Source organism: Arctopsyche grandis, chromosome 8, assembly GCF_051622035.1.
Source record: "Arctopsyche grandis isolate Sample6627 chromosome 8, ASM5162203v2, whole genome shotgun sequence".
NCBI classification, from domain to species: Eukaryota; Metazoa; Arthropoda; class Insecta; order Trichoptera; family Hydropsychidae; genus Arctopsyche; species Arctopsyche grandis.
In genome coordinates, this window is record NC_135362.1 from 13,754,388 (window position 1) to 13,780,434 (window position 26,047).

Genomic DNA, 26,047 nt, shown 5'->3' on the forward strand with positions numbered 1-26,047 from the left:
CTAAAATATAAAATTTAATTCAAATCTAACGGTTGGTTGTTGTAGTACAAAAAACGGGATATATGATTGCGTAAATTATAATCAAAATATGTACGAGTTTTATGAAAAGGAAAACTGCTGACAATATTTCACGTTCGTGTTTATGTTCGTTGCTTAGAGAAAAATGTCAAAATACGTGCATTTGTTCGTAGTATGGAAGCGTTAGCCGAGTTTATGATGTCATTCTGTACAATTTACTTGTTGATAGCGGCATAGCGATAAAACTCACTTCTGCCCCGCAACAGCAATCTGTAATCTTTTTATTCCTTGCTTATCTAATTTCACAGCACTTTACGATAGGACGATACACAAAAAATGCTGTAAAACAGCACAAAGAACACGGCAGTGCTCGAAAAAGCAACGTAAAAAGTTGAACCCAGAAGAGGTGCCGACTGATACGCATCACGGAATAAAACGTAATATTTTTCAAACTTTCGTATTTTAATTAAAAAAATATTTAAAGAGCGGAAAAGCTCATATGTTTTCCAACAGACCAGATTTTCATGATTAAGGTGGCATGCTGCAAATCAGATTTTATCGCGATTTCTCATTAAACAGGTGGAGTTGTTGCATACATTTGTATACGTTTAAAAGGCGGTTGTATACAATCGATCAAATTTCATCACTCGGCCACAATCAAGCCTTGTTTTTATTAATTACGCATAAATTACCAGCGATCACGATATCCTAATTTACGCCTGAATACAAACTACACCATATATATACTATTTTAAGGATTTTAGGGAGGTGAAATGGGGTGAACCGAAGGTGGACGATCCCTTCACGTTTTATCGCACGGTCGATTCGTGTTTGCGCAGTGTCTCGGTGTGACACGATGACACGTGAGTTTAATATTTCAACAACGAAACTGAATGAAATAATAATATGGTAATGTGCAGCGGGCATAATAACGAAAAGCGACCTTTTTACTTCAATATTATTAATTCATTCGACTGACAAACGCTCTTACGCGTACATAACTTGTATGTATGTATGTTACATACGTCGAGTTGACGCAATCGCGGACAAAAACGACTCAATTTTTCATAAATTACATTGCGGTTGCGGTGAAAAGCCAACGCAGTGATAACGATGTTATCTTAAACTGAAATGAAAGCGGTTAATATATCTGTTATTATTATAATAAAAAAACCATGCGATAAAACGTGTAATGGAACGCCACTGGCATGTGTGTGTGTGCACTGTTTTATTAAACGCGACGCGAGTTATGTATATCAAAATCAGTGCTTCTAAAATTCATATTGCAATATATATATTTTAATTAAATATATTATACATACAAAAAATCACTAACTAATGTATATATCGCATACCATTTGATTAATTAAAAGAACACTTACACGTGTACTTTCTATTATCAAATGTAATTGCTTTTACTAATTAGTTACGATTGCAAATTTAATAAACATTTTCGTTAGCTTTTAATATGTGTATACGGCAAATGTGTATATTTCATTTCATGACTGTTTACAGTAAGGAGAAAATACACAATTGTTATTGGCCAGACTCTATGTAGATATGTTTTGACCAATAGGTATTGAGAATTTGGCTATTTGTACGGTTACTGAGATGACATATAAGTGTGCTAGTATAATTAAATGAAAAATTAATTAAGTGTTGCATCTTTAGTCAACAATTCGTGTTCGAGTCGAGAAATAATCATGCTACGACGGTACACTTTTTCTGTAAAAATGTTCCCAGACTTTAGAGCTTCCAAATTACGCTCGCGATAACAATGACACAACTTTGTCGAATCAAAAAAATTAGCTAAAAAAACGGTCGTAAGCGAGTCAGTCTGCCGTCCGCCTCGTTTAATTTAAATGAATTATTTATCGCACGTTTCCCAAGAAACAAATTACACATATCGCCGCAGAGCAGAGACGTCATTTTGAAATGCTTCGTGCAGGAAACCGACAATTTATACGGCATTCCTTCACTTTGCTTCATTTACTCAATAATAACAGCGCCACCACTCTTCACCGACGCTTACTTACCGAGGTTTTTTCCCTTCATTCCGTCCTCGTTAAGTGTACCGTCTATATTTCTCGAAAATTTCTTGTCCCACCTCCCCATCGACACTCTCACGACGAGCGAGTTGTCGATATTGACGTCTATCTGCGCTTTTTTACGCCCCGTTCCTGTCATATCGCAGCGTAATTGTATAAATTTAAAAGTAAATCAGTGCCGGGCAACTTTCTTCGAGTCGCATTCAGCGGAACGCTCGGTGTAAATAGGTGTAAGATGAAAAAAAATAATATATCAATGGAAAATACTGGTGAATCCGATGCACAGAATTTCAAACATATGGAACTAAAAATCCAAGTTTGAGATTCACATTATATCTAATTTTTTGTTTAAAATCAATACAATGTTCAAAAGCGGCAAAAAATGCACCTTCCATCATTCAGATGTAGGAATTTGAATTTATAAAGCATAGAATTTATGCCACAGATAGATCAATAACAATGTGGTTGAGAAAATATTCTAAAACTAGAATTAAATTATTAACCTAGTAGTAAATTTGTCTTAAACTATTTTTTTTAAATTGCTTTTCTTATTCATAAATTGAGATATTTAATGGCTTGCATTTGAATCAGGGCTCTGGAGTCGGACTCAGAATATGTTATGCGGAGGCGGAGTAGTAAAAAATCCACTGACTCCGACTCCGTTTGACAAGGTTTATATTGTTATGTTCTTTATTAAGGTATCCAGGGCCCGGACTACTTGAGGGGTCCCGTGTTGGGACGTTCGACTGATCGATATTGATTATTTTATATTATTCTACATAAAAATGCATATATTTCTTTAATGCTAAATGTTTATTATTTTTCGATCCGCGTATTCTTTGCGTCCATGTGAAATCGTACCTGTTATATCATACTTTCTTAGTCTATTATTTCAAAAAATAACATTTAATAAATGTTTCTAATAGTTCTCATAGAAAATAATAAATTGAAATTTACTAATTTCTTTAAAAAAATTATGAATTTAAATTACATTATAAATAAAATCGTTGAATTGCACATATTTTGATGTGTTGTGGCCAAAACCATATCATACACAAGAGGATATTGTACACCATTGACTGTGTGATTAAAAGTATGAAAACAAGATATCTGACAAAAACTAACATTTTTTTTTCCCCAAAAATGGACAGCATAATCAAACATAACAGTTCAATTAACGATGGGATGTTAAAAGTATAGGAAATTTATTCAATCAAGTACGTCCAAATACGGATTTGGCATTAAAAGAAGAAATACCGTTCAGAGAGTTGTTAGATGAAATAATTTAAAAAATATATATTCAATGAAATTCTCATTCCATCTAATATATCTATGTATAAAGAATATTGCTTAGCTTTGTGTAAAGCCGTTGGTGTACGGGGTAAAGATTCGTATTCACAATTTGTCACAGTTTTGTTTTGTAGGTACGCCAAAAAAAATGCATTTCACGATAAGATGATAAACGAGCTGTAAAAAGCGTGATTTATATGCATATCAACGCCACACAATGTATACGTACGCTTTTTTTTCCATTTCCCATAATCAATATGCGCCACCTTGAACCCAATGCAAATACGCGCAACCCATAAATAACGCCACGAAACTAGAAAGATACATACCTCAGAAAACCTTAATGGGTGGAATGGAATATACATACGTATATGCGTACTTTTGAGAGTTTGGAAACCCTAAAAAATAAGCTTTCACAGAAGCACAAGTTGCATAGCTACCGGGAATAAATACACGCACGCAAACCGTTCATCCCATTGTTGTTAAGTGAGAAGTGACAAAACATAAAATACACCGAACGACAATGGACGATAACCCTTTTACGCCCGGGCGCCCGTATCTAACCCCATGCACCCTTCCCAGGAAGAACTGTGCATTTTAAATGCATACAAAGCGTATGCAAGCGTCCCTTTTTACGATGTCTTCGCGGTCGCGGAACACGCACGTTTCTCAAGGGGTTGCATTTTAAATAGAAACTCGCCGACAATAGAATCCATTTTCATTGCTAAGTAGTATCTATGAGAGTATAAAAAGGGATATAAAATAGAAGCATTAAAATAATAATAAAAAAAAATCCGAATCGATAAGAGTACATAAATTACATTTTTACTACGCACCGTTTCCTAATAAACCGGTTGTAAAAACAAAAACGTTAACGTTGTATGTTTGAAGTCGTAAGTTTCAATTAACTCCCTGTCGCCGTATTTTATACGAAATAAAATCATAATTGAAAATAAAAATGGCTCTGTTGGCGCATATTCGGATGTGGTACGTTTACGAATTTTTACGAGAGCATCAATTAAAACGATTCAGTGAGGTAATGGGTTGAGACACTTTAACCGCTTTGAACGCATGATATCTGATCTAAACGAATGCAGAAGAAAAAAAATAATAGACGAAACTAGAAAAACTCGATTCGATAATGCGTAGGGGAATTTAAACACGTCTTATTATTTTATTTTAATAAAATCAAGAACGCACAATTAGGACTTTGTATGCTTTAAAATTATATATAAAAAATATTAGATTGAATTACATTAAACAGACGTTCAAGGAAAGGATGTTGTCTTAACTCAATCCTTTTTACCGTGCGAAAAATCTACGAGTATTAAGTTACTAATATAAATATTTAATAGAAAGTTCATCGGATCAAACATACAAAAATTTAAACAGTACAGGTAGAGATCTATCTACCTGTTTTGCCCTATTTACCTGCCCTACATATTACAATATGGTGCAATGTATCCCATCGACTTTCTATCGTATTTTTTATCATCATATTACCTATTTATTATTTCGATCTTTTGTTCCCAACAGCTGACGTACACGTCCCGGTCATTGTGAATATCGAATGATACATTAGAAGCGTCTGGTATACAGACGTATGTATAAAAAAAGGATTGGTTTCCTTTCTGGGATACCCTCCCCCTTTTGAATAAAAAGTAAAGGATAAGACGATTTGCAACATAATAAAGCTAATATATATTTCATCGAACGGCTCAAGTATGTGTGTGTGTGTGTATGCGAAAAGTTAAATATCGTACTTATTTATATTCGTGAATAATATTTACGCAAGGCGAACAATGCAAAAGGGTTAAAAGCAATACGTTTTGTATTGGCAATGCGACGCTACTGTTGTGATATAAATCAGGCAAAATCGCATTACAAAACATTCAAATTTATGTGGGAAAATATATAAGACGAAATACACGAAAGACTTTTTAGATGTTTTTTTTTTTTAGATTTTGATTTATGCGCACATTCGATTCGAAATTCGTGCGAAATTTAATCAAGTGCATCATATTATATTGAGATTTTTTTTAGTTTAAAAAAGTAAAAACGCCATAAAAACCACATGACATATAATATCGGGTTTATTAGGTTTAAGCAGCACATCAAATCATGGAAAAAAACCAATAAAAAAAGACAAAGAGTAGGCTCAAATTAACTGACGCATCACGGTTGAAAAAAAAACTCGCCCTCCGGATAAGGGTTAAAGTTTCGGTTACTCGCCTATGCATAGGATGATATAGGATTTCATCCTTTTTACAAGCTTTTTTTTAACTCATCTAATGCGAAGGGGGTTCTTTAGCTCGCACACGTGTATCCTATACTCATTTTGAATGTTTGCAATTGAAGAAATAAAATAAAAAGAATGTTTTCATACGTTCATGTAACCGAAGACAGATAAGTCTTTCGGGTACGTCACCGCTGAAATTCGCTATAGGCCATATTTTGAATGAGTAAGAGCATATATAACTCATTCCCATCTTCGATAATGGCCATACAAGTAGAGAAAATGAGTATCGAGCGTAAGTTACCCCAGCGGGATTCGAAACCGAGTCGTTGGGTATGACACGCAATGACTTAGGCGTTGAGCCATCTACCTAGCACTGATACCGGTCAAATTTAACCATTATATTCAACTCCTGTATAAATAATATAATAGAAATATATGCATAAATATATAATTAAGAATATTGTCACATTAATAGATTGATTCATAATTTATAATTATTATGTAATTAATTAAATAATAATATATCTGGATATTTTATATGGATCAATATTTTATTATATTTTTATCGATATATAAATAGTATTTCAATAGTAAATTTCAATAAGAAATTCAACCATAGTAATAATAAAAAAATGTATTGAATAAATTTTCAACTCACCGATAGAGGCGCTTTATCTTCGCTTTTGAATATTGTTCGATATCTGTAAAGAAAATAAAATAAATTGATTAAAAACAAATATTACATGTATTTATAATATATAATTTCGCTTTAATATAATATAATTGATTTTTATTAATTAATTCATATAATGATCGAAATTTAATGACAAGTATTATTTACTATGCATATAATAACTAGGTGTGTGATATCTATGTATACGTAAAGAAAATAATTGACTGTGTGTCGATTGATATATAAAAATCAGTAGTCAAAAAGCAATAATTCATCGCTCAAGTGGACCGTTTGGAGTGTTGCACTTATCAAAATTGATGCATTTACATTAGGTATGTGGCCCGGGGCTAGAGGACACGATAATACGAATACATGTGCTGCATAGCTGCACTATGCACATCAAAACTATCGCCATGCACTTTGGACATTTCGTGAAAAGGCCAACATTTGCATAAACGGACTTCTAAACGAGCGTGCAAACGCGATATATTCATAAGTAGCAGTAAAAAAAATAAAGCAAGAGTCTGACCAGATGCAATTTTCGACCGTCGAAAACATGAAACACGATAAAACAAAAAAAAAACATTTTTAATTGCATTTAATTCCAGGTATGAATTGCACACATGTATTTTAAAATCGTGTAAATGAACACGTAATAAGCTCGTTTTAAAGTAAAAAAAAAAAACAATACGAATATCATCACATGCAGACAATGGATGCTTTTGCGTAATTTATCATTTCTTTTATGGGGTTTGAACATGTGATGTGCAAAATGCGTGTGCATCACGAAGAAATTCGAATGCGAAATTACCAGAAATAATCTCACGATCGATTTTGCATGTGTGCAGATAAAATTCAATTCAATGTAGATATGCAAATTGATTCGTGAGATTTTCGATTTCGATGTTTGGTAAATTCGCGTAGTTCGGTAGCGATGTGCATATGCAAATATCGTTCCGATGCACACACGAGGAAAGGTTATATGTAGTTAAATTGGTGCATCCAAAAGGGGTAAATGCATACCAGCTGCACGTTTTTACTATTCCCACAATATGTTCTGGATTGTTAAGAGTGAAATTTATAATATGTTAATAAAATAGAGCAAAATATATAAGTAATTTTGTACAAGATGATAAATTTTACAACATTTTCGGGTTACTGATAGTACTTTTGCATGCAACAACTAACAAAAGCGTATTTTTCAAGTCACGTACGATGATGACGAAGTTCTAGAATTGCATCATATGCCACACGAAGCCTCGTGCGAACGTAAAAATAATTTCTTACATAAATCGTGTGTAATTTCAGCTAAATGCAAGTACATATAGCGAAACATACCAGTCGGTCAAGCGCGGACGCCGGAAAATGCACTCCATTCGTACCTGCGGAATTTATTTTCATATAAGAAGTGCATTCACGGCATTTTATAGAATTGATGTAGAAAAAAGTAGAATTAAAAGCAATACTTAGCAGTATTTTGCAAGAATTTTCCCCGTATTAAACAATAACGTTTAATTTGCAACGTTGTATACACAAGTATGCACGCTATTTACAGTGTACATTTTGTCTGAATAGTAAACGCTTTTATTTTAATTGCAAAGTGAGCATAATATAATTACATAAAATATGTCTTAATTGAACAATTTGAAGAAAAATGATGAAAGATCGATCGTAATGCAGTTCGGCACAGAAAGTGCATTCAAAAACGATTTACTTTTAAGCAGAATCGTGATGCTGCGGCGTCGTGCTTGTTCAAAACCAACCGAATAAACTTCTGCAACAACAATCAACGACAATTTACCAAAGTCGTTAACTGATTGCATGTCGATGTGCCAATTGGTGCAAAAATTACGCTCTACCGAGAATTTCGACGGACGTGTCTCCTTCACTCTCATTAGGTTGATAATATCACTGGACAAACTTGTCAAGTCCCTTCGGTTTTTTTTTCGTTAGCGGTTGATTGGCGTTCGTTTTACCATTGCCGAAAAGGAAGTAGGTCGGTGAATCATATTTGCGATACGAAAAAATAAAACCACACATGTGACACACGATGAAGATGCAGCTGTGCAAGAATGCGGTTGCAAAACCGGTCGTGATTTCGACCGACCGATCGAGAAGGAAGAACAGAGAGGAAGCCAACGCAATGGTAGGAAGAAGAAGAAGCAGAAGTAGCAGAAGCAACAACAACAACGATCGGTCGTGATTTTGATAACCCAACTAAGATATCGAGCTTGTTTATGCGTCTTTTGTTACGGATCGCCCGACCGACCGGTTGCATTGCATTGTTTTTCCTCCATCCCATTTCGCCGTTACAATACATATGTATAATACAGAAATATCGCGAAAATGAGTATCGATTTCGCTAATTAGTGCAATTAGGTATGTGGGAGGGGTGGTTCAACGATTTTTTAACAAGCTACCGATTATTACTCGCTTTATCCTAATTGTAGGGCAGCGAGCAGTGGCGTCGAGGTAGCCGATTGTATGCTGATGTGTATAATGTAATTTATACCATTGGCGTAGTTATAATTTAAAAATGTGACTATAATTATTTTTGGGCGGGAAAAAAGAGCGTATAACGAATTCGATCGAAAAAAATTACGCGAAGTGGGTAATTAGCGCAATCTTGAACATCTGACCGCATCGAAACAGATATTGGTCACACGGTATTAAAACGCAGGTACAAGAGGTAAATTTACCGTTATCGAATTACACAAAATTTAAACATACTCATTATATTGTATTTATATGGGGAAATGGTTCACATATGAAACGTGGGTATTAAAGTTTATATGGAATCCGATTAAAATGTTGATTGTTAATATATTAATTGAGAGAGTTCGTGAAAGTAATAAACGACATATTTATAGTTCTGGACCATTGAGATATTACAGGAGGAACCTAATGCACCACAAAGGTATACATAAAGAAAAAAGCAAAAGGAGAAAAATATGATAAAAATGAACATAAGAAAAACCTGCCGTAACTACGAAACATCCCCACTAAGCCGCGAGAATTGAAGAGAGAAGATAAAAATTCCACTCATACATTACATAAAGTATGAAAATAATGAAGAGGTGGAAAATAAATTTTAGGCATAGACGCAACGATTTTATTAAGAAGTCGGATAACTCTTGAAATAGGAGCCATCCGATAAAGAAATGTGCGGGCAGGAGGTACCATCAAATGATGATGTCTACCACGAACATAATTAATAGGGACTTAAGTCCTAACGGTTACAGCAACGACGAGCACGATGTATTACCTCGTAGAAGCAGGAGAACAAAACGAATAAATGAGAAATTTCTCTGAAGTTCGAGGGAAATTATGCACGAGCATGCCAAGAGATATGTGTAATACCCATACTCATTCCTATATTGGATACGAAAAAAATGCTTTATGCACTTTCTCAATCACGAATCAAGATTTCGATTTATTTATGATTATATCGTGCAAAGGAGAATTCTACGGAAGTTCTAGTACCATAGTTCCCCGTTCCGTTTGTGGTCGCAGAGAAAATTGCATTTTTTTTTTGATACAGAGACATGATTGATTGTGCGTGGAAAGTAAGTTCATCGTTTCTGTTCATTACGTCGGCAAACAAATGTCCGAAGGAAAACACATTAGAAGGGAGCGCGTGTTTAGTAGTGGAAGGCTGTTGTGCAGAGGTGGATCAGGAAACGCGAACAAAGAAACGCCGCGGGAAATGAGTTGACAAGACCGTGATTGATATGGCGATCATTTATCATCGTCGACAAAAATCGGTACAAAAATAAAAACTCACTAAAATCATCAAGGTCGCACCGTGGATTTACACCCAGATTAGCCCGGGGATCTTTCAGCGAATAAATCGTACGACGCATTAAAAACGTCAATAACAAACTCGATTTGAGATTGGAAGTGAACGAATGCTTTATTTATATTTAAAAAAAAGAAAATTGGTTGAATGGTGCGCATTTTACATATCTTATCCGGTCAACTTTGAACTCATTTCTCGCACGTATTGTACAAAGTGTGCGATAAATGCGATCGAATCGGTTTTGAAAATTGCCAAATCGAATCGATTTAACCGCCAGAGAATAACAATAAAAAAGAAACAGAGCCGCGATTGATTTTTTATTCTAATAAAACATGCAATGCCCACATGTAACGATTCGATTGTGATTAGATTATCGCGATAATAATCAACGCTTGCGATAATGCTCAATTGTAAACTATTAAAGTGTACTTGTAAAGATTTGATCGAATCAAGATTAATTTCGATTAAATTAACACCCTGTAAATGTTGCACCATTGTACTTTTGAAGCTTGAGTTATCATTCATTTGTACATGTAGATTTTGATGAAAGGGTTCATCGAGTTTTAGTGACACAATAAAAAGAACCAAAGCTATTTTGCGCAGACTATGTACTTCGTGTGTCACAAAGTGTTTCTTTTTTGAAAGGTTGCCGTTGTCCCAAGTCACGCTCTATCCGACACGTGACAAATTTGTCGGCCTTCCAAAGGCTCCCACCCCACCCACCGCCTCCCATCCTCCCCTCATCTACCTGTTAACTGGCCACAACGACGACGGCCCTTTTTTAGCTTTCGTTTTCAGCCATTCAAGAGGATTTCTCGTATTTTTTTTATTTTATTTTGTGTCGACGAAGCACCGACCACAATGGCCATTGTTGGTAGCAGATCAAAGCCGAATTGTGTGATGTGTATGTACGACGTGTACCGTTAATCGGAGCTGGCTTGTACGACCGACAACAATTATTATGCGACTTTGTTGTGTTGATCAGTTGTGACAGTCAAAAAGGAGTTGCAGTGATTTATCAAAAAAATAAAGTAAAAAGTTCTAACGTATACGATAGCGTCTCTATTCCAAACTAACAGAATGTAGACTAGGATATAAGGTTATTACTTTATTAGTAACTGACGCAAACAACAAAAATAGTTGTTTTTATGTATGGTATTTTTTTTTAAACAATTCGTGACAGTTCACCTGTAAAAACTTGTTAACAGGACAGGTGATATTTGGGCACACGATAAAACAGATGAAATTTGACAAAGTGCACACATTGTGATGGACAAAAAAAACACGATACTGTATCATCGCAGCCGACAACCTGTCTGCCCAAATCGGATCACAAACATAATAGATGAGAAAAACTCTAGGCAAAATATTGGCAAAAAAGCATCGGGACCCAACAAAAGAAGTCTAGATTTTTTGCGGTAATTGACTTTGTCCCGTTTCGGGTCGTTCGGTTTTTTTGCGTTGTTGTTGGCTTCGTCTTATTTTTTTGTTATTTTTGTACAGTGTGCATTGTGCAGCTAGAAAAAAGAGCGAAGCATGCGATGAAAGAGCACTTTTAAGAGCTCGAAAAAGAGGAGAATAAAAAAAAGCAACCGTCACTATAAAAAGTGCAGTGCAAGTGTGCAAGTCGACAAAAAATAACACACTGGATGAAAACCCTCGTTTTATGCATTTCACGTTTCAGATTTTAAGTTGAATATAATCGCCGAATACGAAACGAAAGTAAAAATGCATATTAACGGTTGAACGCACTGCGGTGTCCGAAGAAGAAGAGGAGGCATCGTGGAATGAAAATAAAAACGAGTTTGCTTTTTTTTTATCAAAGGAATTTTTATAGGGTACTCTGACCCACGTCGTACCTTCGACTATTTACCTGTGGGCTCTCCCTCGAACTGGCTCATAGATAAATCAAGATTTAAGGGCCATTGTACCTGGATCGAGATAACCTTCCACCGGTGCGCGTATACACTAATAAATTTCTTACAAAATTTAACGAAATACACGTTTCCACTTAGCGCTTATCTATTGAAGAAGTGCTAGGCGGCAATCTAGAATTTCAATTGGGAGACTATGGAAATAAACCTGTACTTAAATAAATACGAGTCAAATTATGGGAAATTTCAATTTGAGGGTCGCGACAAGGTTAAGGGGGTTTAGCTCCGAAAATCAATTAATTTTTGATAAAATATTGAACCATTCATCATACAATTTGAATTGTTTCCAAAATTCATTCGAGTGCATAGGGAGGGGTGCGCCGAAAAGACGGGTGATTATATTATAGATGTTTTATAATGTATCATTCGATCAAGAAAGTTTTGATGCATGAAAAGACGAACTTCCCTAATGCCAAGAATGAAATATGATACATAAAAAAATGAATCGAACTTTAAAACCACGACAGAATCAATTAACGGAATTAAATAATTTTTTTCAAAAGTACAGCAGACTGATGAATGACTTTTTTATCTACATTAAAAAAACATATTGTAAGTTTATTTTACAAAAATTGAAACTCAATAGTGTAAGTTTTGATTTGGTATTTTTTCAATGTGGGAATTGGATTCATTTAAATAAGTTATGAATGTTTTATATCGGCTGCGTCACATTTGAAGCGCGAACAATTATGAATATTAGGGTGAGCGTACACTGGTTGATTGCTATTACTTTTTCTGATAAATATTTCATTATGAGTTTGTGCAATGAGGGTGCCAATTTGAAACGTTTTAATGTGGACATTTCATGCAGTGTATCGCGAAATATGCACTTTGGAACGAGTGCATCTTCGAAATTAGCCACAGGTGTCTTCGCCCCGGCAATTACCACCGGCAGTCGTGAAAACGCCCTGAAATGCGGTCTAATGACAACCCGCGCCGGTTTATAATTGCATCGGCGGTGCAGAGCCCGGTGCATCTTTGTTGTATTGTGCAGAAGAGGATGATGACGGGGGCCAACGATCGTGACTCAGTCTACTGCTTTTGTGGGAAAAAAGGGAAAAAACTTTACAACCCCGACACAAGAAAACACACCTTCCAAATCGCAAGGTCACAAAACTGCATTTGAAACTAAATGACCAAATGCCATTTTTCCAGGCGCGTTATCAGCTCGAAACTTCAATTAAAATTGACATCCACGCATGAGAGAAGAAAGTCGAATAACTACTGATATCAAATACAAACCACGGTGACACCGTACAGATAACCCGAAAAATGTTGACATTCTCGTACGGAGAAAGTGATATAGATACACCCGTATGGTCAATTATAATGTACAATGTAGTTAATTGAAACAAAATTATCGCATTTCAATGTAAAGTGTTTATAACCTTGTAAATTTATAATGGGCGAAACATAAAACTCAAATTCAAATAATTAAATAACAATATATAATAACAATATATATGACGCAATATCGACAGAAAATTGCCTATTCAGAAATATCAATTTTGGAATTGTTCAATCTCCTGGCAAGGTAAAGTGATTGAATATAGAACGGCGTATATTACACCGGATACCGTTAACTCTACTCTATAGAACGCTCGTATTTTATAGTACTTTTTTTGTACAAATAATGCACGATGGAATTAGATGGGAAGTGGGCAGTGGTTACGGATGAAATCTGACAGGAAATCCAATGTTGGTGGTCAGTCAACTTTTGGTTTAAATTTTAGCTGCTTACTCGATATGGAAATGGTCATGGTAAGATAATGAAAAAGGTTTTACTGTTTGCGAATGATAAATATGAATAGCGTTTAATTGTGTCAGTGACATATTCCCGGTCTAATCAGCGTGCGGATGGGCGCTATGACCGTTCTTATCTGACATTCGCGATGAATGCCCCAGCACCCATCGATGGAAGAGGAAAAAAAATATTAAAACAGCGCCACTTACTGAAATCCCAATTGCGGAGTATAAGTTAACGCGGATTATTTTTTTTATGTACTCTCGACACTAGACGGAGTACGTGCCACGTACACGTACATACTCAGTGCACGTAAGCGGATCGTAAAATATTAATGACTCCGTTTTGTTCTTGTCTCGAAAGCGAGGTAGCATGACGGATTGCAACGCGTGCAGCTTGTGCCGAGCCCCGAAATAAACTCTGCACAGTGAACGAGTCCACGAACTCATGACGCACTCGTTTACAACAATACAAAGAGGCGTAAGTACAGACACGCGTCGGGTACTTACTTATACAGACAAAAAAAGTAAAAATACTTATTGTTTCGATTTTGCACAACTTAATAAAAGAGTAATCGAACAATTCTCAAACACACAACCGGAGATATTGGGGAGTGATGATACATTCACAGATTCGGATCAGTGAGGTCGCACCCTAAATGACGCGCGACTTCCATACACGCGTACAACATCCAAGTCCATACAAAGTTCAAACAGTTGTGAATCAAATATATTGTTAAATAAGTTTTTAAGACAATGTGAATGAATTTTTCGTTTTGACGTTTATAAGCATATAAAAGTAGATTTAAAAATTGTACAATGTTTTTTATGAATTTGGTATTAGGATATAATGTTGCGGCACTGACTCCATTGTTACACGTGGTATCGTGCAAGCACGAGATAAAAAAAAAGTCACGTGACCGAGTCGTTGTGACCTGTTGAGCGCGCGTTGCGACCGAAAAGAATATTCCAATTAGAATTGACAGAGAGCGACAGAAGCAGCGGTTATTATTGGAACACGTCCGCGTTTGCGTCCGCGTCCACTTCCACGTGTAACACCGGGAAGAGACTTGTTGAGTTGAGGCGACGAAAAGCATAATTGCGAGTGCGTGAAATGATCAATGGATGAAGATGGTGAAGGCACTTACCGGAGAGTGCGTGAACGCGAAACGGCGAATGTGACGCGTGTGTAACGTTGGATGAAGAGCACGCAGCGTAGATGCACACGTGCGACTAGCAGTCGCATGTCGTAGGTTGTTAGTCGCTAGTTGGCGAACGCTAGTCGCTAGTCGCCAGTCGACAGTCGAGTGGCCGACAGTCGAGATCAGAGTGGCCAACTGTCGACGGACTGAGGAAGACTGCGGCGCGCGCCGTCTAGCGGCCGAAGCAGGAACAACTGGCGGGGGACGAGGAGGCCGGAAGGGAGAGGGGGGCATCGCCAGCCCAGAAGGGTGGGAGGCGAACAAGCGACGACGTTATCACACTGCACGTACGCGCTACATACACCCGTCTCGCTCTCGCCACTTTGCTTTGGCCGACTTAGAAAGAGACGAGTATATGTGTCTCTGTTTTAATGTGTTCGGTTTGTTCGCAGAATGGAGCGAACGGTGACGGCGAATGCGCGCTCCATTTTATCTCTGCGAGTACGCCCGTTAACACGCTCGGCGCCCAAATTTCTTAAAAACTATCCATATGATTTTCTACGCATGATTTTTTTGCAACTATTTAATGAGTTTTTTTTTACATTTTTTTTTTGCTTGGTTTGTCACTTTGTCGTTACGAAGTGTTTATTCGAAGGTCGGTCGTACAACTTTTGAAAGTTCGTTCGTGGTCGAATGTTAGTATTTATAAATCGGGCAATGGCCGATGTTGACTTATGTTTTTATCGATTGGAATTACATTAGTCAGCGATAGTAATTGGATCAAATTTTAATTTAATGATTTAAAAGACACAAAAGTTGTATAATATAAATAAAACGATTCATCAAATTTTACAATGTATAAAATATTCTGTACATATGTACGTACTAAAGATAGGCGTTCGATGGATGTTTTTCAAATGACAAATAGACTAGTGTTCAAAGTAATAAAGCAAAAACGCATGGTTTTTCGAAGAAATTGTCAAGGGTGAAGCATTTTTTGTGCGAAAAGCATCCATCGAACGCCGATCTTTGGTACTTTTTTTGTACGATTTTGACTAGAGTGGTATCCTTTTGGGGAGAGACTAGTTGCCAATGGGTATTATTAGTACTATAAATTAAATAACATCTGAAAGATAGCAGAAATGTAACAAACAACGTTCTCTGTTGCCACTATCGATTTGTTTTATTTTATTATTTATTTTTATTTTATTAATGATTTTTGCTTTAATCAATCAGAGGGCGATATTTGGTCCTCGCTTCATAGAACATGTTCAATGCTAATATAAGATGTCCATTGATTTGTTACTAATAAATACAATCAATATATGTATATATTTCCCTTCTTGTTTAAAAAATATTTTAATTTTATAAATTATAACAATCGAAAGAAATTGACCAATTCGGCATGTGAAGTGATTTTTTTTTAAATTTACACATGCTAAAATTATAATTCGACTCTTAATGATGAAGCTCTAAAAGTTATGAAAATTTTATGATAAGTTGATAAAATATGTGTCATTGTCATTAGTGACAATGTTTGATATAAAAGACATACATCAAAATTAAGTCAATGTGTACACATTGTACAATATTTTCGATCAGACACTAGTTCGATATGAGTAATTAAAAACTTAATATGTTTTTTATTGCAATATCGCATGCGATACTATCAGACTGAAAATATTTCAGTTAAAAAAAATTGCACAAATAAAAAAATTAAACACTTTTTGAATGATTGATGATTGGCTGGAATTTTTTCTTTTGTTTTAAATATATATACAGTGAAGACAAAAAATATAAGTATTTAAAAAAGAAAATAGTATTTTCTAAGTAAATGTGTATTTTTTAGTTATGAACGATTCGTGCGATATCAATCGTGTATTATAGAGATGTGATGTACGTCGACCATCTGTTACAATGATACTACCGCACATCCATTTACAATATCAATAGACCGCAACACAAAGATCTTCATCAGCATAGTGCCGAGCGACTGGTTTTTATTATTATTTTAGATATTCATTCCACTATTTAATATTCGAGTTGGAAGTTTTCACCGACGTAAGTTGGTAAAAGTGGTGCGCGCGTTTCGGTCACGATCGATTTTTTTGTCGAATTTAATGGAATGTAAATAAATTAGAGGAACATATATGATTATGTATTCGAGAAACAAGCCGAATCCGTTGGTCGATAAAGCGAAAAATAAATAAAAAGAAGCGAACACGTCCGACGTTTTTAAATGCCACGCGTTCATATTATATTATTACTTATATTATACGTATAGATTTTTCTTTTATGAAACGCTTTCCGCTTTGACTTTGAGTTTTGTTTCCTTATACAGAATCTGTCCGGTTATATGTAAGTAAGCATTCGTCGATTGTGACTACGTGCAACGAATTGCAATATATTTTCGTATAATGTATTTTGTTGATTTAAATACCTTTCAATGCACTCTTTTGGTTTTGTTACATTTTGTTGCAACTTAGAATATTTATATTCAATAAAACACCTGTCAATCTTCAACAAAAAAAAACCTTTTACAATAATTGCACTATGTAGATTTCATTGTCAAATTTAATTATGTATATACAACGCTTAGAATAAATAACTGTAAACTTTGCCAAGTTTAATATATGTATATACATATATATATATATATATATATATATATATATATATATATATATATATATATATATATATAAAAAAACAAATGATAAAAATAGATATACATAATATTAGTAGTGAATAATATATGTGATTATAAATCAGAATTTCTCATATGTAAGTATTAAAATTAAAAATTCATTTTCATATTAAATCACAATGTTTATTTAAAAAAAAAAATGTATGTTCGTATGATATACGGTAGTGAGTGTGTTATTGCATATATCCATTCCGCGTATTGTTTGAGGACACTTTACAACTGTAAAGATTAATTAAAAATAATAATTGAACAGTCGTTCGGTTGGATTTTTAATTAAAATATCACTTAATTATTGATTTTTGAACGTCGACCATGGTCAGTATTTACAAGCACTCACTCCTTTGCCGAGTGTGTATGCTGTAATTACACATTTTATATACCCATTAAGATCTATTAATTACGTCGTGATGCAAGTCGTGCTTTTCGTGTACATACACTCGTGTACGTACACACACGTTTCAATACATTCGACGAGAGAAATGAAGATGGTCATTAATCAATGCGAAGTGAGTGACCACACACGCTCGGAATGGACGTTTGGGAAAATCGAACGAGAATGAATCGAGCGAAAGAAACGACTTTGGAATACACAAAAACGTACTTTTCATCCACGAACGCACACACGAGAGCACGCAAGATCGAAATTCGAGATAAAATTTTTAGAACGTTCACTTGAATGTACGCGGCGTGGGTTCCGCCATTTCGTAATTGCGACGCATCCGAAAATCCGGTTTTGCGGAATGTTCGAAATTCGTAGCCAAGTCTATTCTTCCAATCGAATTTATTTAATAAGATAACACGCCGCTCGCTTACATCGACTATATTACACACATAAAAGCGAAAGATTTATTATAATTTGAATTTTATCTCGTCGCTAATATAAATTAATAGGCGTTAGATACGTATGTGAATGCATTCGATGACGCGTCCGTTGTAAATCATCGAAGAGATGAAGGTTGTATTTAACATATATGTATGTATTTTTACTAACCTCCTTTACGTTTTTTAAATATTTATTCGTTTTAGTTTGTAGCATCCTATATAAGTGTACGCACTCGTATGTGCGGTAGAGGAAATTTTTGTCGTGTAAAAGGGTGCATTTATGCACAACGCACAATATGATGAATGCATAAAACATAGGGGTCCGAAATCGAGCTACCGTTTTTTTTATGCACATACACATATACCTGCTTTACCTATGCAAATGAGCGGCAACAAACTTTTAACGAGCGATTTTTATTCACAGTTGAATTTAAATTTAATAAATTTTCGTTTGAAATTTTTAGTACTACGTAATCCAAATTCTTATTAGAGTTAATGATACAATAGTAAATCTGTTAAAAATAGTAAATCTGCTAAAATTAATAATAAATCTGTCAAGTGAAGAAAAAAAAAATACAAATTAATGATAATTTATTGTATTTGGTCAACAACGTCGGTATAATGCTTGTTAAGGAAATGAGTTTTTTTTTGTTTTATGTTAGCACTTAAAATAAATGTAATCTTTAGCGTTAAAAAATAGTTAAGTGAATATTTGATCAATTTTTTTCTTTTATATTTTGCATTAAGTATATACTTTTATAATAGATATATAAAATTAATTAGGATTTTATGTATTTTTTCATCACAATTGGGTGATAGTTTATAGAACTATTATGTCCGAGTGTATTAGGTATGGTAAAAAGGGTAGATAGTTTGTAGCTTTCGTATTTTACGCAGGTGTTAGAAACTCAGGGAGAGGCGTGGTTGAAAGTGAAGGGGTGGGTATGGAGAGAAGTGAGTGCAAGAGAGGAGGGGGAGGGGTTTAAAATTAAGGGTTAATTGTAAGGATGCACATTCGTCTTTTTTTTAACGTCATAGTGTATGGAATTACACACGTACGTATAGTTTACACGTCACTTTATACAATTTAAGAAATGTGCACTCACCAACACTGCGTCGATTTTTTTGGTATCGTTATCACAAGTCTTCTGTATGCACTTTATTGTTTTGACGTATGTATATGGGTACAAACGTCACCGTTATTGAATGCAGAGATACTGACGGTACTCGAGTCTGTTCGTGTGTGATTTGTTTGACGGTGTTTTCGTTGTTGGTCAAATTGGTTGGTGCATGGCATTTTTGAGAAGGGCGGCTGTACTCACTGGCGTGTGTCGGTCGAGATGCGTGCTCTTCGGGGAAACACACAAACACACCGCACCCGCGCACGTGTCACCACGAAGGGCATTCGATGCTCGAGTGCTCGATGGCATTCTGAAAGGACGAGGACGAGGACCAGGAATAGGACGAGTCGACCGCACGCGATCCGTTGCCGCACGCCACTGGCGCCAGCGGCAAACGCGCGTTGCATTTCCCCAGTTTTCCCCACCGGTGCGGAACTCTTCACCCCTCACACCCCCGCGGGTATGTCCGTCTCCGGTGGTTGGATAGCCGTGTCTCCGTCTCGCGGCTCGGACACCGCCCTTCCATCGCGCTCTCCCCCTCTTTTTTAAAAACTCGCGCAGCGCACGTTTCAAACCACGCCCGTCGCTTTTTTCTCTCGTTCGCATTTTCCCCCCTTCTGCCCGCCCGCTTGCCCCGCTCGCCCGCGCCCCCTGTCGCTAGCTACTCTCTCGACCGCGGAGCGCGCTCAGAGCATATGTTGCGCGGTGCGCTCACTCCCCTCCTGTGCGAATTGTCCCTGAGCTCTGTCGGCGGGTAGTGAAACTACGCGATTTATTCTCCGGTCTGTGTCTTGGGTGAAGTTTGCTGCTATTATTTTATAGATGTCGCAATACTTATTTTTACAGTTTTATATTTAAGATAAAAAAATATGATATAATTTTACAACCGAACCACTTAATTTACAGTATCTAATACAAATAAAATACAATAATTACAGTATCTAATACAAATAAAATAAATTTATAATCTACAAACAAAATAATTTTCTTAAAATTTTAAATATTGTTTTTAGAAAAATTATGTGAATTAAGCATATAGACTATCAAATTAGTGGAAACAGTCTGATTTACTATAGGTCGATTCAAAATTACTTTTGGAGTACATACTTTCAAATGCTACCAATTTGTAAGTATGTACATATGTAGGTACAAATCGTTTAATACCGTCTTTGATATTATTTATATTTTTTATGTAAATAAATTGTGTGTGTATATATGTACGTATTTATATAGTATTTTATTTTTTGTTAATCGGCCTGGATGGCGCATTAAGTTAGCCTGTTATGTCTTCCTGTTATAACTTTTAAATAAAATAAAATAAAACACTAACCTAAGGATCCCGACTCCAAATGGGATCTCGAAAGGATTTTCTGTAGGGTCGCATATCCAAATTAATAAACTTTATATCTTAATATCTACATAATTTTCATTTTTAATACATATTTAAATATTTTATACATTTCAAATGTCTTTTTAAATGTATTGGGGTCGTGGGGTCGTGGGGTCACATGCTTTTATAAAAAGGGGTCGCCACCCGAAAAAGGTTGCCTGAGATTTAACAGGAAACCACATAGATAGAAATGTTTTTTTGTTTTAAAAGAATTTTGTGTTAATCTAATAATACTAAAAAAAACTTAAATTTATCACTACTTCAAGCAAATTCATTCTATACTTTTAATATTTATTAAATATCCTTGTGCTGATTTATTTCAAATATAATACATACAGACTAGCGAATGTATTACTAACACCACTTTAAATATATTATTTACATTAATATCGAACTAATTATGACCGTCGTAAACTGTCAAAAATTTGACGACAATATGTTATGCTTGTATTTATACATTTTTTAATCTTTTATTTGTTTGTGTTGACTAGTATATTTTATGCATAGACCAACTTATTATTAAATTCATGAGATTGTATATTTAAAATTCTTTTAATTTTTATATACATATGTATAAGTTTCATAACATATATACATAGAAACACGTGAAGATTGACTTTAATTGAAAATGTTATATGATAATTTCTTTCTTTCATTTAAATTCATACAAATTTGAAATTCAAAACACCAAAATTAAACTTAACCTATCTTTTTTGGTATACCTGCATATGTACATATATAAATAAACAAGTTGTAATTTACCATCCTCACAAGTCAATTAAATTGAATGCGACGTAAATCTCGACATAATTGAGTCGTCGATTAGTTAATTATTTTAAAATTTATAAAACATTTCGCGTTAATGGACACAGACACACGATTTAGCCGATGGATAAACGACCGCGGTGTCATAGTGCATGCACTCCAGTCGATAAATTTCCGCTAATTAAGTTCAGCAAATCCGAAATGGCAATTAGTGAACGTCCGCGCTCTAGGACTCGTTCGACACGTTCGCTATATCCAGTTACCGATCACGACTAGGGATTATTATGAATGGTAAAACGTTTGCTTACATACCTATGTACGTGTACACAATATAAGATTATGTACCTACGCATACAAAGCCGAGCCCAATTTGTAATAAGATGCAAGTTTGTAAGTTAAGCATTTGTAGTGATGCAATCTCACGGTCCCCTTCCTACCCGTTGGGGCTTATCCAGACGAGGAAACGTCACAGTTGATATTATGCAAATGTTATGTAGGTACTACGTACATAGTTCCCCGACGATGTTCCCCACTGGGTCCTAATCCTAGATTTGCAACCAATTAGTCGACGGTTGATTGAATTCAGACCAAATTGATGACTTCGACCGTAATCCCGACTGACGGTTATCCCTGTTAGCGCGTAATCTCGACACGTCCTAATAGTCCTTTATTGGATAGTATGTTTATTTTTGCTGTTTAGTTTGGCGTACACTTAAAATCACGTCAAAGGGAACTAACTATCTCTAGTTCAGACGAATTAGACGAAAACTATTGATTCAAATAAAAAGTATACGTACAAGAACATATTCTAGTATGAAAGTATATATAAATCGAAGTAAATATACCCATCTTATTTTTTTAGAATGATTAAAATCAAAATATAACAGGCGATGGTGGATACATTAAAAAATTTATCCAAAATTTAAAGTATTGGAAATATTTCCTTGGAGCGATGAAACTCGCAAGTGACTCGTTAATGATGTGTTGACTGTTTCATATTATTTATTTTCATTATGCAATTGCTCGTAAATTTGATTCTAAATAAAACATACCTATGTATAAGAGAAGCATTATCTCTCGAAGGTCAAGCTATTCAGAATTTCATAGTTAATTATTAGTAGATTTAATTTATTAAGTTAATAATACGGTTCCACATAAATTATTACGTACACCAAAAATGCCTCATTATTTATTACCTGACTTTATTTGACCTACCATGAGCAACGAGAACTCACTGAAGGTTACTAAAAACCTAAGCTTATATTTGAGGAGGCATAATTTGAAGCCATAGTACTAAGTAAAGAACAATAATAAAACTGTAATAGTAACTAGAGATTTTAACATCTTAAAAGTGTGTGCACACCGAATAGATGAGCTTAGAAAAGGCGAGTGATAATCTGATAATCCATACCATTGTAGTCAGCCTGCCATTTTTGACTATTCTTAGCACATTTTTTCATATACTAAAATATCATACTGGATACTATTAACATATTTGAAATAAACAAAGTCATTTGTTTTTCGGGTTTGGACAAAATTGAGTTTTCTGACGAATTCAGCCGTTTCGAACGAAAATGCAGCGGCAGATGCATTCCTGAGCGATTGTGCAACCGATGCAGCCTCTGGGCTCACGTTGCAGTCGATTATGCGAGGCGTTCACGCGTGGGAGGGCATGATAGATTGCCCAATGTTGGACTAATGAAACAACATCAATCCAACCCGCCACACGCGTGCACGGCCATACCAAACAACGTTTACACTTTAATTGAAACGGCACAATTAGGAGGGGTTAAATTACATTTTGGTCCTTTCCAATTATCCTGTAAGGTCACCGTGACCTCAAACCATTCGAATCCAAAATAAAACATTTAATTTTTTACAAATATATAGGCATGTATGCAGATATGTACGTAGGTAAATATGGATAGTATCATATTAGAATGGTGAAATGACAAATTTTGATTGTCAATGCTTTAGTATATTTGCTTAGTTATATGTGCTCTGGAATTTCATTGAATTGTGTCCAACGTTATCAATTTTAGTATGGATGTGTTCTATATTTGATTGTAATTTATAAAATGTATACTTAGTTTTTAAGGATTGTTCCCTGTCTGATAACTAGCGTTATAAAATGTTTGAATGAATCTAATATCGAATAGAAAGCTTTAATTTTTAAAAATATTTTCAATGTCGTTTTTTTTTATTACTAATTAATTATAATATAAAACGTTGGCAAGAAAAGTTGATCTTACTTAAATCGATCAGGTTGGAGTCGGAGTCGACTCGAAGTCGGTAAATTTTGAACTGACTCCACAGCCCTGATAGAAAAGTCAAAATATTATTAAAATTTTAGCAGAATCTTAATTTTGGTACATCGAATCGAATTTTAGGCAAATAAAAAAATATATGGTGGTATTAAAAGTTTACGAATTTGAGACTCCTACCGATTATTTGAATAACTTGAAACTATCAAAACGTAATATGTATTTGCAAAATTTTTTTTCCAAACCAACTACTGGACATCAAATCAACTAGGGGCTGACAGTCATTTGAAGACTAAACAGGACTCTGACAGTGCTATTTTCTGAAGAAATTCTAAATTTAATCAAAATAAGATCCTTTAGTTAATAATATGCGAATAGGCCAATGCAAAATACATAAAAATGACCTTTACACAATGAGATTTTGTATATTTGTTCAGAGCTTGATTTAACTTCGAGGTCAATTTATAGATTCTGAAAGACAAAATTAGATGGAAATATTTTGAAGAAATATAAAAAAAATACACATACTATGTACATATTTTAAAAGGTGTTTCATTTTATTTCAGTATTATTTTGTATTCATAAGAAGTGATTAGTGGTTTCGATAAACGATTCAAGTGTTAAATAAGCGATCAACGAGTTGGTAACGTTGCCGTACAGCACCACAAAGGACTTCCAGGAACGATCATTGTCCTTCAAATCCATTCTATTCGTATAGAAAATTGGGTTGCGATGTGTTTCGAAAGTGGAGATTCTCCCCGCCACGTCACGCTGGATTTTTCGTATGATTTTTTTTTATTATTTCCTTTTAAACAAAATACGTAAGCCCCCCTCATTCACCTTTTAGCGGGTCCGCTCTATTGAACACCTGTCGAAATGGTCAACGTGTTGCGCCATAATGGGCCTTAGTTGTTGATTTCTTAAAGCATTTTATTTATTTTTTTCTTACTCGTTATAATTCTTACCTTCTCCTATGTATACATATAATTATATATGTGTGTGTGTGGCGACGGTCGTCTCATTTCGTTCAATTATTCATCGGTTGAGGTGTTTATTAAGCGGATTCGGTATCCAGGTGTAGTGGTACTTTTCTATACGGTTGAAAGATGTAAAATACACGTGTCACGATAAACCTGATCAGCGATAAGGGATTAGGCACATAAGATGTATTATATTATACATCTAAAAATATTATAAAGTAGAGGCACTAAGAACCATAACGCATAATTTGAAGGATTACTAAGCGTGCAAGAATCATATACCAGCTTAAAATTCATACATATACATATGATGTAATCATAATACTAATATATTTCCACACACTTAAACAAATTGATAAGCAGTCATTAAAATAATATTTTTAATTAACATAATGAATATCGATCCGAACGAAAATATATAGTTGCTTAAGGCAGTTGAGTAAATGCAAAATTAAACAATATAAAATGAAACCGACATATTTTTCATCTTTTAAATAAAAAAAATATATATATATTAGCATTCCTGATCAATAAAATCACATTTTCATTTAACATAAATGCATACTTTGAACATATGCAAAGCGTATAAAAATATCGCTAAAATTAATCATTACAGCATATTCATAATATATGCAAATGTATAAAGAGGATTGACACGAAACGAGTCAATTAATAATTCATCAAAATATTATAAAATAAATTAAATTTAAAAAAAAATCTGACAAAAAAACTAGAAAAATTCATGTATCCGTTAAAATTAAAATGTTGATATTTTATGTTTATACATATTTTTTTCATATTAAAAATGAATAGGCGTTTTCGCGGATGTGCAACGCGGCGATGGTGGTCCGATATGGTTATTATCGAAACAATCTAAAAAATTGTTCGGCGGATAAAAAAAGTAATGATACGCCTATCTTCGCCTTTGATACTTAATCATAATCAGGTGAATTTTCGCCACGGTGCCAACAATGCATTTCTCGGTAATAATCAACAACGAGTGTACCTATGCATTTGATGCACATCATTAGGGGTTGACGGCGCGTGGCCAATCACTATAACGACCCTATGGCTACCTATTTATTTTCAGATAATTTATTGCATCGTCAAAG

The 26,047-nt window shown here is 34.8% G+C and overlaps 1 long non-coding RNA gene across 2 annotated transcripts in view; it reads right to left on the reverse strand.

Annotated features, from left to right (window-relative positions):
• Positions 1 to 15,104, reverse strand: part of LOC143915625 (uncharacterized) — a 164,018-nt gene extending 148,914 nt beyond the window's left edge. The window contains exons 1-2 of one of the 2 annotated variants that reach the window (XR_013260921.1): positions 14,893 to 15,075; positions 6,254 to 6,296 (exon numbers count right to left, since the gene is read on the reverse strand). This is a non-coding gene — a long non-coding RNA (uncharacterized LOC143915625). Of the gene's footprint in view, positions 1 to 6,253; positions 6,297 to 14,892 lie in introns of both variants that reach the window. The other variant, XR_013260920.1, reaches the window with a different exon arrangement.
• Positions 15,105 to 26,047: the final 10,943 nt, after the last annotated feature.